This window comes from Dendrobates tinctorius, unplaced genomic scaffold, assembly GCF_039654945.1.
Source record: "Dendrobates tinctorius isolate UK_male_01 unplaced genomic scaffold, ASM3965494v1 ptg000174l, whole genome shotgun sequence".
Taxonomy (NCBI): domain Eukaryota; kingdom Metazoa; phylum Chordata; class Amphibia; order Anura; family Dendrobatidae; genus Dendrobates; species Dendrobates tinctorius.
Window position 1 is genome coordinate 7,110,100 of NW_027361841.1, and position 14,207 is coordinate 7,124,306.

Consider the following 14,207-nt stretch of genomic DNA (forward strand, 5'->3'; position numbering starts at 1 on the left):
CCAAAAAGTACTGATATAAAGAAAACAGTATTGATGATCATTGTTTAGTAAATTTTGATAACTAGGGGGATAATTCATGATATTATATTTTTTAATTTTTTTGTGTACGTTGTAATCTACACTATATGCAGTCGAAACCCTTAATTTTGCTGCTATATATATTACTGTTAAACTAAATTTACTAAACAATGATCATCAATAGTGTTTTCTGTGTGGATACATTGCATTCCAATGGGGGCTTATATGCCATGGACACACTTGTGTCATTTATTGCACCCATGTTTTTGACATGACAGTGTGGGTATTTACTACCTTTTGAACCTCAGTTTGGTGTCTAAGATTGCTTATACCAGCATATTCATAAATATTTAATATTTTGGCCATTTTTTATGCACGTTTGCTTAACATTACAGCTGTGACAGCAGGTCAATATGTGTACCATTAGCACTTTTTTAGGACATGGTTTGTCCAAATTATTATAGCAGTGTTGTATTATAACAGTATGCACGTTTACTTAATGTTATAGCTGTGACAACAGGTTAATATGTGTACCATTAGCACTTTTTTAGGACACGGTTTTTGTCCAAATTATTATAGCAGTGTCGTGCATTTAATTTGGCCATATTATTATATTAGCTGCTGAGAGCTCCTTTCTGCCACGTGGGGCATACATTTTCGGTGGTGGCTATCTCACTGTCATGGATGCCTTCAGTTCTTTTTCTTGCTAGTATTACTACTACAGCATCCTACAATCTAGCCGCCTAGGAATGCATATGCGTTGCATACCCCTTATACCTCATACTGATACACTTTGTTATGATTTTTTTTGATATCTTATTATTAGGTGTACCATTTTCTGTGTATCTGTACACGTTTAGCACATTTGCTCCAGTGATATCCATCGATATATCCATCTCTTCTATTATGTCTATGTTTGTTGTACGTATTTCAATAAAGTAATTTATATTTTATGGCATTATGCTTCCTTGATCTTAAGGAAGGATGCAGCACTGTTAAGATATTGGGGTGACATTACAGATGCATAAAAAGTTTTGTTGCAAATAAGCAAAAGGGTCACAAAAAATGTGTTGTGAAAAAAATGCACGTTAGATGTAAAAAATTTTTTAAGAGAATCAAATGTGAAGTGACCAGTAATCCTTTATTCACCATTTCTGTCATATTACAGAACTGCAGCTTCCCTGGAGTGCCTAGAAAAACAAGGTGTTCAGTGCTCAGAGACATGACTGAGATAAGGAGGCTGAAACCCAACCACTTCTTAACAAATCCAGGTGGTGTGACAAGCAACATATGTCTCCATGACTGCAATAAGGTTTCTGAAGTAAAGTACGCAGCAGCATGTCATGAATTAGACAAGCTCTGGCATCGCATCCTGTTGTGCCCCAATACCCCCCAAGCTCCACACATTTTGGTATTGCTCACAGAAACTGGCATTAAAATGGCAAAATTCGCAAAATGTTTGTGCAAGTCAATGCTGTGCCAAAATGTTTGCGACCTTTCAAAGTGATTTAGTACAGAATTCTGGAGTCAACAAATCAGTGTAATCTGTGTTTAAACCCTTTCTGCAAGCTGAAGTACTATACCGTCCATGTGACCTGGCACAATTTGACCATGGACGGTACAGTACATCATAGTGATCCGACGCGCACACGGGTGGTGTGCGGCCGATCGCAGCCGGGTGTCAGCTGATTCTCAGACCGCTCCCGGCACTTTAACCCCTGGAATACTGCGATCGAACACGATCGCAGCATTCAGCGAGCAGTTAGAGGGCTGACAGCCTTTGGATCAGAGACTGTGCTGCGTGACTCGGGGTCCCAATCGCTGCCATGGTAACACGATGTTGTCATGACAACATCCGGGTTACCAGAGATGAGAAACTTCCCTTTCATGCACAGTGCATGATCAGGAAGTCTCAGGTCAGTGTGCAGAAAGTGCAGCACTGACAGCTTCTATAGCGTGCATATGCTGCTTCATCTGCATGCTATAGAAGTGATCAGCCTGCAAAAAAATGATTGTCCCATAGTGGGACAAAGTGTAAAATTTAGAATATAGTAAAAAATCATGTTTTAAATCATTGGAAAAATAGAAACATAAAAATAATAGAAAAATCAATATTTATTCTATCACTAAATAAATATTTGAATAAAAAAAAATCTAAACAATAACATATTTGGTATCGCTGCATCCGTAATGACCTGACCTATAAAACTGTCCCACTATTTAACCCCATTAGTGAACACCATAAAAAAGGCAAAAAAACTGCTTTATCATCATACCGCCGAACAAAAAGTGGAATAACACACGATCAAAAAGACAGATATAAATAAACATGATAGAGTTCCCACCACTGCACAGGGGGAATCTCAAGCCATGTCCTCTGCGTTCTCTCATTCTTCTGCAGCCGCAGAGGTTCCTGCTCAGCAGAGACATCGGTCCCAGTGTCTTGCCCAGGCTAATGCTAGGCATCTGGTTGCTCCTCCAGGCTCAGCTATTGTACCATGCATGAGTCAGCAGCGAGCAGATGCTCCTGGAATGAAGTCCTGCTTTTCTCCTAATGAGCATGCCCGTGGGACGACCTCTCATTGGAGGTCGGTGGTCACATGCTCAGGTCCTGTTGCTGCTCCAATTGGACCACCAGGAAGATCCCGGAAGGCTGCAACTATAAAAGGTTTGCATGGCCACCTGGCCATGCGCTAATATGGAACAGGATTATAGACCATGTTGAGTGAGTGTTGTATGCATGTATGAATGTCTCAGGTGAATGACTCATTATGAAACCCCTACCCTTGGTATGCATGTGTTGTGCAGCCTAGCCTGTTAGCGCCCAGGCTGAGGTGCAAGTAGGAGGCAGAGTCAGAGACTGGCAACGACACCAAGTGGTGGCTTGATCTGTACACCACAGTGCACTTGGTCCACACTCCACGGTTGCCAGCATCAATTAAGGGAGTCCGCAGTTGCAAAGCCGCATGCTTAGTAGGTCTAGAGGGACTCTGACCCTGTGGCCTTGTGGCTGAGTTCTGTGACCATTTACTGATCGTTTACCTTGCCAAACTCTGTGAGCTTTAACAGGCTCCAGCATTTATGTTCTGCAGTAGTGCGGCTTTGTGAAGCAACAGAGTTCGCCCCTGTACACACCGGGTGATGTTAACCCGCGTGTGTTTTTCTATTATACCGCCACATAGCATCTGCCATTACTGAGCAGCAGTTTACCACCCCTGCATGGTGCACCTTATTACCATCTTTTAATATTTGGTGCGTTCCGCCAGCCCTAACACATGCTACCGCTGAAAACGTCATCTTTTCCTGCAAAAAACGAGCCGCAATACAGCATCATCAGCAAAAAAATAAAAAAGCTGTCAGAATAAAGTGATGCAAAACCAATTATTTTTTCTATAAAATAGTTTTTATTATATAAAAGCGCCAAAACATAAAAAAATATAAATGAGGTATTGCTGTAATCGTACTAACCCAAATAATAAAAAACCCAAATAATAAAACTACCTTATCAATTTTACCACATATGTAACGGTTTAAATGCCCCCCCATAAGAAATTCATGATTTTCTGGTTTTTGCTCATTCTGTCTCCCAAAAATTGGAATAGAAAGTGCCTGAAAATTTATACCAATAAAAATGTCTGCTTGTCCCACAAAATGTAAGACCTCACATGACTCTGTGGGCCATAATATGGAAAAATTATAGCTCTCAAAATGCATTGATGCAAAAACTATTTTTTGCAATAAAATGAGTTTTTTAGCATGTTACAGCTGCCCAGCATAAAAACCCACTAAAACGCCTCTTTCATACATCCTGATATTTCCGGCACCGAAGATGTCAGTGTCCGTGTGTGTAATACTTACGGCATACGTGTGGCATGTGTGTGCTGCATCAGTACCACACGGACGGGCACCAGTTGCAGTGAACACTGTTCCCCGGTGCCGGGTGCTGAACATGGCTCTCATCATTCTCCCCTGCTCTGCTGGCAATCGCCAAGAGCAGGGGAGAATGATGAGATTTACATTTAACCCCTTAACGACTGCCGATATGCCTTTTAAAGGCGCCACTTAAGGTTACTTAAAACACAGTGCTGCTTTTTGACAGCGCTGAGGTTTAAGGTTATAGTGCTCTCAGCATTGCAATTTCTCTGTGGTCTTGGCTGCTGGGGGTAGACGAGACCCCAGAGAACATGATTTGGGTTGGTTCTTACCAACCCCGGTGTTGCAATCACCGTTATTAACGGTATAACTGCGACCGCAAAAAAAGTCCGATTTTCCATTTAATTTCTCTCTCCTCTGATGTGATCACACATCAGTGGAGAGAGAAATAAGGTCCCCCAGTCCCGATCACCCCCCGGTATCTCCGTTGTCCCTGCAGGCCCCCCTGAAGTACCCTGAGCCGCTAGTTTCCTATTCTGGGAGAAAATGGCAGGCGCGTGCGCAGTGCACCCTCCGAGACCGGCAACAATAGATTTTTTTCCTATTGGTTCATTTTGATAACCGTGATAGACCCTGTAACAGTGATCAAAACAAAAAAATTGAAAATCAATCCCCCTTACTTAGGGAAAAATAATAAAATTAAAAAAAAATATTTCCTTTTCCCCATTAGAATTAGAGTTGAGCTAAAGTGAATGGGGTGAAATTTAGGGTTAGGATTGCAGCTATAGTTAGGGTTAGGGTTGAGGCTAAAGTTAGGGTTGGGGCTAAAGTTAGGGTTAGAGTTAGGATTAGGACTAAAGTTAGGGTTAGGGTTAAGGTTGGGGCTAGCGTTGGGGTTAGGGTTTGGATTACAGTTAGGTTTAGGGTTGGGATTAGGGTTAGGGTTGGAATTAGGGTTAGGGGTGTGAAAGGGTTACATTGGGTAAAAAAGTATTTAGTCAGCAACCAATTTTGCAAGTTCTCTCACTTAAAAAGATGAGAGAGGCCTGTAATTGACATCATAGGTAGACCACAGCTATAAAACTCAAAATGAGAAAACAAATCCAGAATATCACCTTGTCTGATTTGGCAAGAATAATTTTGCAAATGATGGTGGAAAATTGGTCACTTAAAAACATTCAAGATTTCTGGCTCTCACAGACCTGTAACTTCTTCTTTAAGAGGTTCCTCTGCACTTCACTGATTACCTGTAGTAATGGCACCTGTTTGAACTTGTTATCAGTATAAAAGACACCTGTCCACAACATCAAACAGTCACAACTCCAACTCCACTATGGTGAAGACCAAAGAGCTGTCGAAGGACACCAGAAACAAAATTATAGCCCTGCACCAGGCTGGGAAGACTGAATCTGTAATAAGCAAACAGGTTGGTGTGATGAAATCAACTGTGCAAGCAATAAGAAAATGGAAGACATACAAGACCACTGATAATCTCCCTCAATCTGGGCCTCCACACAAGATCTCACCCAGTGGGGTTAAAATACTTGCAAGAATGGTGAGCAAAAATCAATCCCAGAACCACACAGGGGGAACTAGTGAATGACTTGCATAGAGCTGGGACCACCGTAACAAATGCTACCATCAGTAACTCACTACGCCACCAGAGGCTCAGATCCTGCAGTGCCAGACGTGTCCCCCTGCTTAAGTCAGTACATGTCCGAGCCCATCTGAAGTTTGCTAGAGAGCATTTTGATTATCCAGAAGAGTATTGGGAGAATGTCATATGGTCTGATGAATCCGAAGTAGAAATGTTTGCTAGAAACAAAACTCATCGTGTTTGGAAGAGACAGAATGCTGAGTTGCATCCAAAGAACACCACACCTACCGTGAAGCATGGGGGTGGCAAAATCATGCTTTGGGGCTGTTTCTCTGCAAAGGGACCAGGATGACTGATCTGTGTACATGAAAGAATGAATGGGGTCATGTATCGTGAGATTTTGAGTGCAAACTCCCAAACACACCACCAGGGCAATGAAGGAATGGCTTCGTAAGAAGCATATGACGGTCCTGGAGTGGCCTAGCCAGTCTCCGGATCTGAACCCCATAGATAACCTTTGGAGTAAGTTAAAAGTCCTTATTGCCCAACAACAGGCCCAAAGCATCACTGCTCTAGAAGAGATCTGCATGGAGGAATGGGCCAACATACCACCAACAGTGATTACCAACCTTGTGAAGACTTACAGAAAACATTTGACCTCTGTCATTGCCAAGAAAGGATATATAACAAAATATTGAGATGAACTTTTGTTAATGACCAAATACTTATTTTCCATGATAATTTTAAAAAATAAATCTTGCCAAATCAGATAAGATAATTTTCTGGATTTGTTATCTCATTTTAGCTCACATAGTTGTGGTCTACCTATGATGTCAATTACAGGTCTCTCTCATCTTTTTAAGTGGGAGAACTTGCAAAGTTGATGGCTGACTAAATACTTTTTCCCCCCACTGTAGGTTTGTGGCTAGGGTTATGGTTAGGGTTGGGATTAGGGTTAGGGGTGTGTTGGGGTTAAGGTTGGAGTTAGCTTTGGGGGGGTTTCCACTGTTTAGACACATCAGGGGTTCCCAGATGCCACATGGCGCTCAATCTCAATTCCATCCAATTCTGTGTTGAAAAAGGCAAACGGTGCTCCTTCCTCTCCAAGCTCTGCTGTGCACGCAAACAGTGATTAACCACCACATATGGGGTATTGAAATACTCAAGAGAAATTGAACAACTTTTGGGGTCGAATTTCCCCTGTTACCCTTGTGAAAATAAGAAATTGGGGGTGAAAATATCATTTCTGTGAAAAAAATTTGATTTTTTTTTATTTTTACGGCTCTACGTTATAAACTTCTTTGAAGCACTTGGGGGTTCAAAGTGCTCAGCACAGATCTAGCTAAGTTCAATATAGGGTCTAGTTTCCAAATTGGTATCACTTGTGGGGGATTTCTACTGTTTAGGCACATCAGGGGCACTCCAAGCGCAACATGGCATCCCATCTTAATTCCAGCCAACTTTGCGCTGAAAAAGTAAAGCGGCACTTCTTCACTTCCGAGCTCTACCATGCGCCCAAACAGTGGTTTATCTGCATATATAGGGTATCAGCGTACTCAGAAGAGAGAAGTTGGTTTTCTTTTTAGTCTTTTGTCTACCCTTTAGTGTTCATCAAGATGGCAATTGCAGCTGGAGGACATTTTGCTTAATTCTCACAGAGTGAATTACAAAAATAGCCATATTCTCCAAAATGCAGATTTTTCTAAAATTCCAGTAGAATTAATTTCCACTCAAAATAACTCACCTATCTCTAATTAATATTCTAGAACTTCCTGTACATTTGTAAGGAGATTGGTTTAAGGAAAAAAAAGCAATTTCAGATCCCAAAATAAAGAAGAAATTCGCCTGGACAATGTTGATAATTTAATTGCTTCCAAATTTATTTCTCTTTTGCATATAATGGAATATACAATTCCAGATGAGTTGTGTGGACATCTCACTTGAGTTCATTCATTGGCCGGGTATTGAACCACACTGTATCAAAGATCACTGTTTTCCTAAGAAAGTTCACATTCTTTGTATCTCTTTGCTAAAAATACAACGTGTTATCTGTGTGTTTGAGCCTGTCTATTTGTGTTGAAGATATTAGGGATGAATACAATAGAATGGACTTTATAATTCCTGAATTAAAATCTTAATCACTCTACAATGTTTTAAATCAATGGACACCAAAGCAGCAATTCTGTTTTACCTCACTAAAATCACTTTATTTGGTACTGGCTGCTCCTACTTTCAAATAAGCAGAAATGTCAAGAACTGCTTGGCTCTTCATTTGTCAAAACCAACTTTTTGATTAAATTTGCATACCAAAATATAATGCAGATTAAATCATTGCAACAGAATCGTAATCAAAGGGGTAGATAGAAAAAAAAATTCTTGGAAAAAAAGCAAAAGGCAGTGCAGTACAGCTTTATAGCAGAATTAGAAAACTTATAAAAGGACCAAAGTATTTCTATGCGGAATAGACTTACCAATGGAACATTGAAGCATTATCCGATGACTCATGGCAAGTGGGGGTCAAGGTAAGGTTTATTATTTCTCCTTGTGCATTATAGAATCATAGAATCGTAGAGTTGGAAGGGGCCTCCTGGGCCATCTGGTCCAACCCCCTGCTCAAAGCAGGATTTGCTAAATCATCCCAGGCAGATGTCTGTCCAGCCTCTGTTTGAAGACTTCCATTGAAGGAGAACTCACCACTTCTCGTGGCAGCCTGTTCCACTCATTGATCACTCTAACTGTCAAAAAGTTTTTTCTAATATCTAATCTGTGTCTCCTCCCATTCAGTTTCATCCCATTGCTTCTAGTCTTTCCTTGTGCAAATGAGAATAAAGTTGATCCTTCTACAATGTGACAGCCCTTGAGATATTTGTAGACAGCTATTAAGTCTCCTCTCTTATCTCTTAATATCCATGATTACAGTACTACAGCTCGCTGTCACTATTATTCCTGTGCTATTACTTCATTTAAATCTTTGTTTCGTGCTCTGACAGCACATACAGGATATACACAAATGTATTCTCTGCTTTGTGACTATATGTTTCCTGTCACTAAACTGTGTTCATTATCTCTGTGGTGACGTACCATTGTGAACATTGTCCTTGTTCTATTACATAACTATAAAAAATACTCATGTGCAGTGACCTCATTGTGTGCATTTTCAAAGGTACTAAATGTATGAGTTACAAAAGATACACCTGCCCCTTAGGATAGGTCATCAATATAAAGGTAGTGGTGCAACCTTTTATAATAATAGGTCTGCCAGGCTAGCACAGATTTAAGGAATGTTTAGTATTTGTATTATTCACATACACATACAGTATCAAATATATCAAGTGCAAGAAAACATTATAGTGTATGGATTTCTCCCTCCATGGTTGGTCTCAGAACTTCCTCTCCGATGATTAGTCAGTCATGTTAGACAAAAGTCACCTAAAGGCTATGTGCAAACGTTGCAGATTTTTAGCGCTTTTGCCGCATTTTTTCACCGCGAAAATGCTGCGTAAACGCAAAAAATCTGCAACCCATTGTAGTCAATGGCATTCCGCACATGCTGTGCTAATGCTGCTTATTTTTCAGCGGCAGAATCTCATCGCAAAAAAATACGCAGCTTACTCATTCTTTTTGCGGAATCGTGGGGATTCCACATACATAGGAATGCATTGTTCCGCTTACTTTCCTCATGTGGCTATTATGCCCACCATGTGCACAGTAAGCGGAAAATGTGCGGATGGTACCCTGGGTCTGGAGGAGAGGAGACTCTCCTCCAGGCCCTGGGTACCATATCCCTGTTAAAAACAGAATTAAATTAAAAAATCGTGATATTCTCACCTTCCGGCGCCCCCCGCAACGTCAGCCTGTCAGCCACGCTCCCGGCATCTTCCGGTCGCAGTTACTAAATTATTAAAATACATCTGTCTATGTTTTTCAACAATCTGTCGGGCATGTTATAAATGGAGAGAACCAACAGAGAAATATTCAGTTAATTATTGAAAATCATCCCATGTGGGAACAAGGTATTCAAGTTGAAGACTATCTCAACTTTTTATTTTAATACCCATTCCTTGTTATCCCATGGGTCTCATTACTGGTACATGATCAATGACTCTGTAGCATAATTAGTGTATACCATGTCCTTTATCCAATAAGTGCTTTGCAGCTGGAAGCTCCTGCATTTTACTTTTACTCAAGTTTTTATGTTCACCTAAAAAGTATTTTGGGACCAATTCATCAAGACAGGCATAGCGCGTTGTTTCAATATGCCAATCTTGATGGACCAAAATAGGTACTGAATTCATTAAGCAGTGCATGTCAATTAATGAATTGGGCACCACTTTTGAGTGGCAGGCTCCTCTGTGCACTACTCCACTCCAATTAATGACTGGAGTAGTATTTCTAGCACAAAAAAACAATTTTTCATGAATTTGACAAATGGGCGTGACCATGCCCAATCCTGCCCCAGCTCATCCCAGCTTCTTTTGTTTGGTCCAAACTGATCCAAAAGTGGGGTGAAAACACCAAAAGTCACAGCATTAGACCAAAAATTGAGACTTTTCAAATCATGTATGCCACTTTTGTACCATAAAAGTTTTGATCAATCAACCCCTTTGACTTTTAGAGTTGTTTTCCAACTCTAGTTTAATACATAGCTAGAGTTGAACATACAATATACCTATTATTTAGTCTATGTTCCTTAGCTGAATATGGATGTGCAAGTCTTAATAATGATAGGCCAGTAATATGATAAATGTGCTGTTCCATATAATTGGCATGCATATATAGAATCGCCATGTATATGTTGTCTCCATGATGATCAGGGCTGAGCTTTGCTCAACCAACAGTGATCATTCCTCCTGTGCATTGGAATTTGCTTAAAAAAACTACCTAGTGGCATGGTTGAGGTTATGTGCATTCTCCCGTCAGGAATAATAGAGATCAAGTTTCTATAGTTAAGAGATCATTCTACTGTGGCATTTGTGCACAATGATTTGTTTTATATTATGCACTTGTGTAGGATGATTTTTACACTGATCAAATATACAACTACCTCTTCATAATCGATTGACTGTAGTAATTCCATTTGATTGCTCATAATTCTTTCTTCTTTCTGGCTTAGGTTGTGATCTAAATTTCAAAAGTTGTTTGGTGCTAGGCTAGCCTATACTTCTGTGTAATTTGCAGTACTTTATCAGTATGTTATACTCGTGCTGTTTGAATAACTGACATAAAAACAATTTGATTAGTTTGGATTTGCGCAATTCAAGTGGAATTTGATTTTCATTAAATAATTTTAATGTGAAATGAATCTGCCAAGAACAGGTTAAAAAGCAACTCTTAAACTTACCGATTCTATGCCATCACCTAGCTCTGTCTTATAGCCACCTTTGCTCTTCACCACTCTCTGCCCCATTGTCCCATAAACTCCTTGTTCTACTAATTCTCCTAGTCCTAGACTATACTTCCATGTACACTGCTCAAAAAATAAAGGGAACACAAACACAATGGAATTCCAAGCCAATCACAATTCTGTAAAATAAACCTGTCCAGTTATGAAGCAACAATGATTGTGAATCAATTTTTCCTGCTGTTGTGCAAATGGAATGGACAACAGGTAGAAATGATAGGCAGTTAGCAAGGCACCCCTATAAAGGAGTGGTTCTGCAGTTGGTGACCACAGACCATTTTTCTGTTTTCATCCTTTTTGGCTTTTTTTTTTGGTCACTCTTGTTTTGTCATTGCTCTCACCCCTAGAGTTACAGTAGCATGAGGCAGAAATTGCTCAGGTAATGCAGCTCCTCCAGGATGGCACATCAATGCAAGCTGTAGCAAGAAGGGTAGCTGTGTCTGTCAGCACAGTGTCCAGTGCATGAAGCAGATACCAGGAGACAGGTTAGTACACCAGGAGACATGGAGGGGTCCATAGGAGGGCAGCAACCCAGCAGCCGGACTACTACCTCCTCCTTTGTGCAAGGAGGAACAAGAGGAGGAGAGTCAGAGCCCTGCAAAATGACCTCCAGCAGGCACTGGCAGCCATGTGTCTGCTCTGTCAGAAGCAGACTCTATGAGGGTGGTAATGAGGGCCTGACGTCTAAAAGTGGGTGTTGAGCTTACAACCTAACATCGTGCAGGATGATTCGCATTTGCCAAGATTGGCAGATACGACATTGGCACCCTCTGCTTTTCATGTACGAGAGCAAGTTAAGAATGAGCAAATGTTACAGACATAACATAGTCTGGAGATGCCATGGAGAATGTTCTGCTGCCTACAACATAGTCCAGCAGGACCATTTTGGCATTGGGTCATGGAGTGGGGAGGCATTTCTTTGGAGCGCTGAACAGTCTTCCAAGTTCTAGCCAGAAGTACCCTGACTGCCAATAGGTACCGGGATGAGATCCTTAGACCCATTGTGAGACCATATGCAGGTGCACTGGGTCCTGGGTTCCTTTAAATGCATGACAATTCTAGGCCTCATGGGGTTGAAGTGTGTCAGCAGTTCCAACATGAAGAAGGCATTGATGCTATGGACTGGCCTGACTGTTCCCCAGACCTGAATCTAATTAAACACATCTTGGACATCATGTCTTACTCCATCCACCAGTGCTATGTTGCACCACAGATTGTCTAGGAGTTAAATTATGCTTTAATCCAGGTCTGGGAGGAGATCCCTCAGGAGAACATCTGTTGCCTCATCAGGACAATGCTCAGGCATTGTAGGGAGGTCATACAAGCACTTGGAGGCCACACACACTACTGAGCATCATTTCCTTGTCTTGATCTTGAGTCATTTCTACTGAAGTTGGATCAGCCTGTAATTTTATTTTCCACATTGATTTTGAGTATCATTCCAAATCCAGACTTCCATTGGATATTAATTTTGATTTACATTGACAATTTTTATGTTTTACTTTCCTTAAGGAGTTCCACTATGTAATGAAGAAAGATTTAGAGCTGGAATATTTGATTCAGTGATGTCTAGGATATGGTGTTTTAGTGTTCCCTTTATTTTTTTGAGTAGTGTATAATCTGCAATACTTTTTCAGTATGTCATTCTTGTTTTAATTACTGGTATAAAGAATGTGATTCATGTAGATGTACTAAATTTAAGGGGGAATTTGATTTGCATCAAATAATTTTGATGTGAATTGAATCTGCCAAGAAAAGGGTAAAAAGCAATAACTTACATCTCCTCAGCACTCGCTCAGCTCTTGTTCAGCCATCGTTGCTCTCTGTCACTCGTTACCTAGACCTTTAATACAGTCATGGCCAAAAGTTTTGAGAATGACACAAATATTAATTTTTACAAAGTCTACTGCTTCATTTTTTCTAATGGCAATTTGCATATACTCCAGAATGTTATAAAGAGTGATCAGCTTAACAGCAATTACTTGCAAAGTCAATATTTGCCTAGAAAATTAACTTTATCACCCAAAACACATTTCAACATTATTGCAGCCCTGCCTTAAAAGGACCAGCTAACATCGTTTCAGTGATTGCTCCATTAACACAGGTGTTGGTGTTGATGAGGACAGGCTGGAGATCAATCTGTCATGATAAGTAAGAATGACACCACTGGACACTTTAAAAGGAGGCTGGTGCTTGGCATCATTGTTTCTCTTTTGTTAACCATGGTTATCTCTAAAGAAACACGTGCAGTCATCATTGCACGGCACAAAAATGGCCGAACAGGGAAGAGTATCGCAGCTAGAAAGATTGCACCTCAGTCAACAATCTATCGCATCATCAAGAACTTCAAGGAGAGAGGTTCCCTTGTTGCCAAAAAGGCTCCAGGGCAGCCAAGAAAGACCAGCAAGTGCCAGGACCATCTCTTAAAAGTGTTTCAGCTGCGGGATCGGGCTACCAGCAGTGCAGAGCTTCCTCAGGAATGGCAGCAGGCAGGTGTGAGTGCATCTGCACGCACTATGAGGCAGAGACTCTTGGAGCAAGGCCTGGTCTCAAGGAGGGCAGCAAAGAAGCCACTTCTCTCCAGAAAAAACATCATGGACAGACTGATGTTCTGCAAGAGGTACAGGGAGTGGACTGCTGAGGACTGGGGTAAAGTCATTTTCTCTGATGAATCCCCTTTTCGATTGTTTGGGACATCTGGAAAACGGCTTATTCGGAGAAGACCAGGTGAGCGCTACCTCCAGTCTTGTCTCATGCCAACTGTCAAGCATCCTGAAACCATTCATGTGTGGGGTGGCTTCTCAGCCAAGGGAATGGGCTCTCTCTCAGTCTTGCCTAAAAACACAGCCATGAATAAAGAATGGTACCAGAATGTCCTCCAAGAGCAACTTCTCCCAACCGTCCAAGAGCAGTTTGGCAATCAACAATGCCTTTTTCAACATGATGGAGCACCTTGCCATAAAGCAAAGGTGATAACTAAATGGCTCAGGGAACAAAACATAGAGATTTTGGCACCATGGCCTGGAAACTCCCCAGATCTTGATCCCATTGAGAACTTGTGGTCAATCATCAAGAGACGGGTAGACAAACAAAAACCTTCAAATTCAGACAAAATAAAAGCATTGATTTTGCAAGAATGGACTGCTATCAGTCAGGATTTGATCCAGAAGTTGATTGAGAGCATGCTAGGGAGAATTGCTGAGGTCCTGAAGAAGAAGGGTCAACACTGCAAATATTGACTTGCTGCATTAACTCATTCTAACTGTCAATATAACCTTTTGTTACTCATAATATGATTGCAATTATATTTCTGTATGT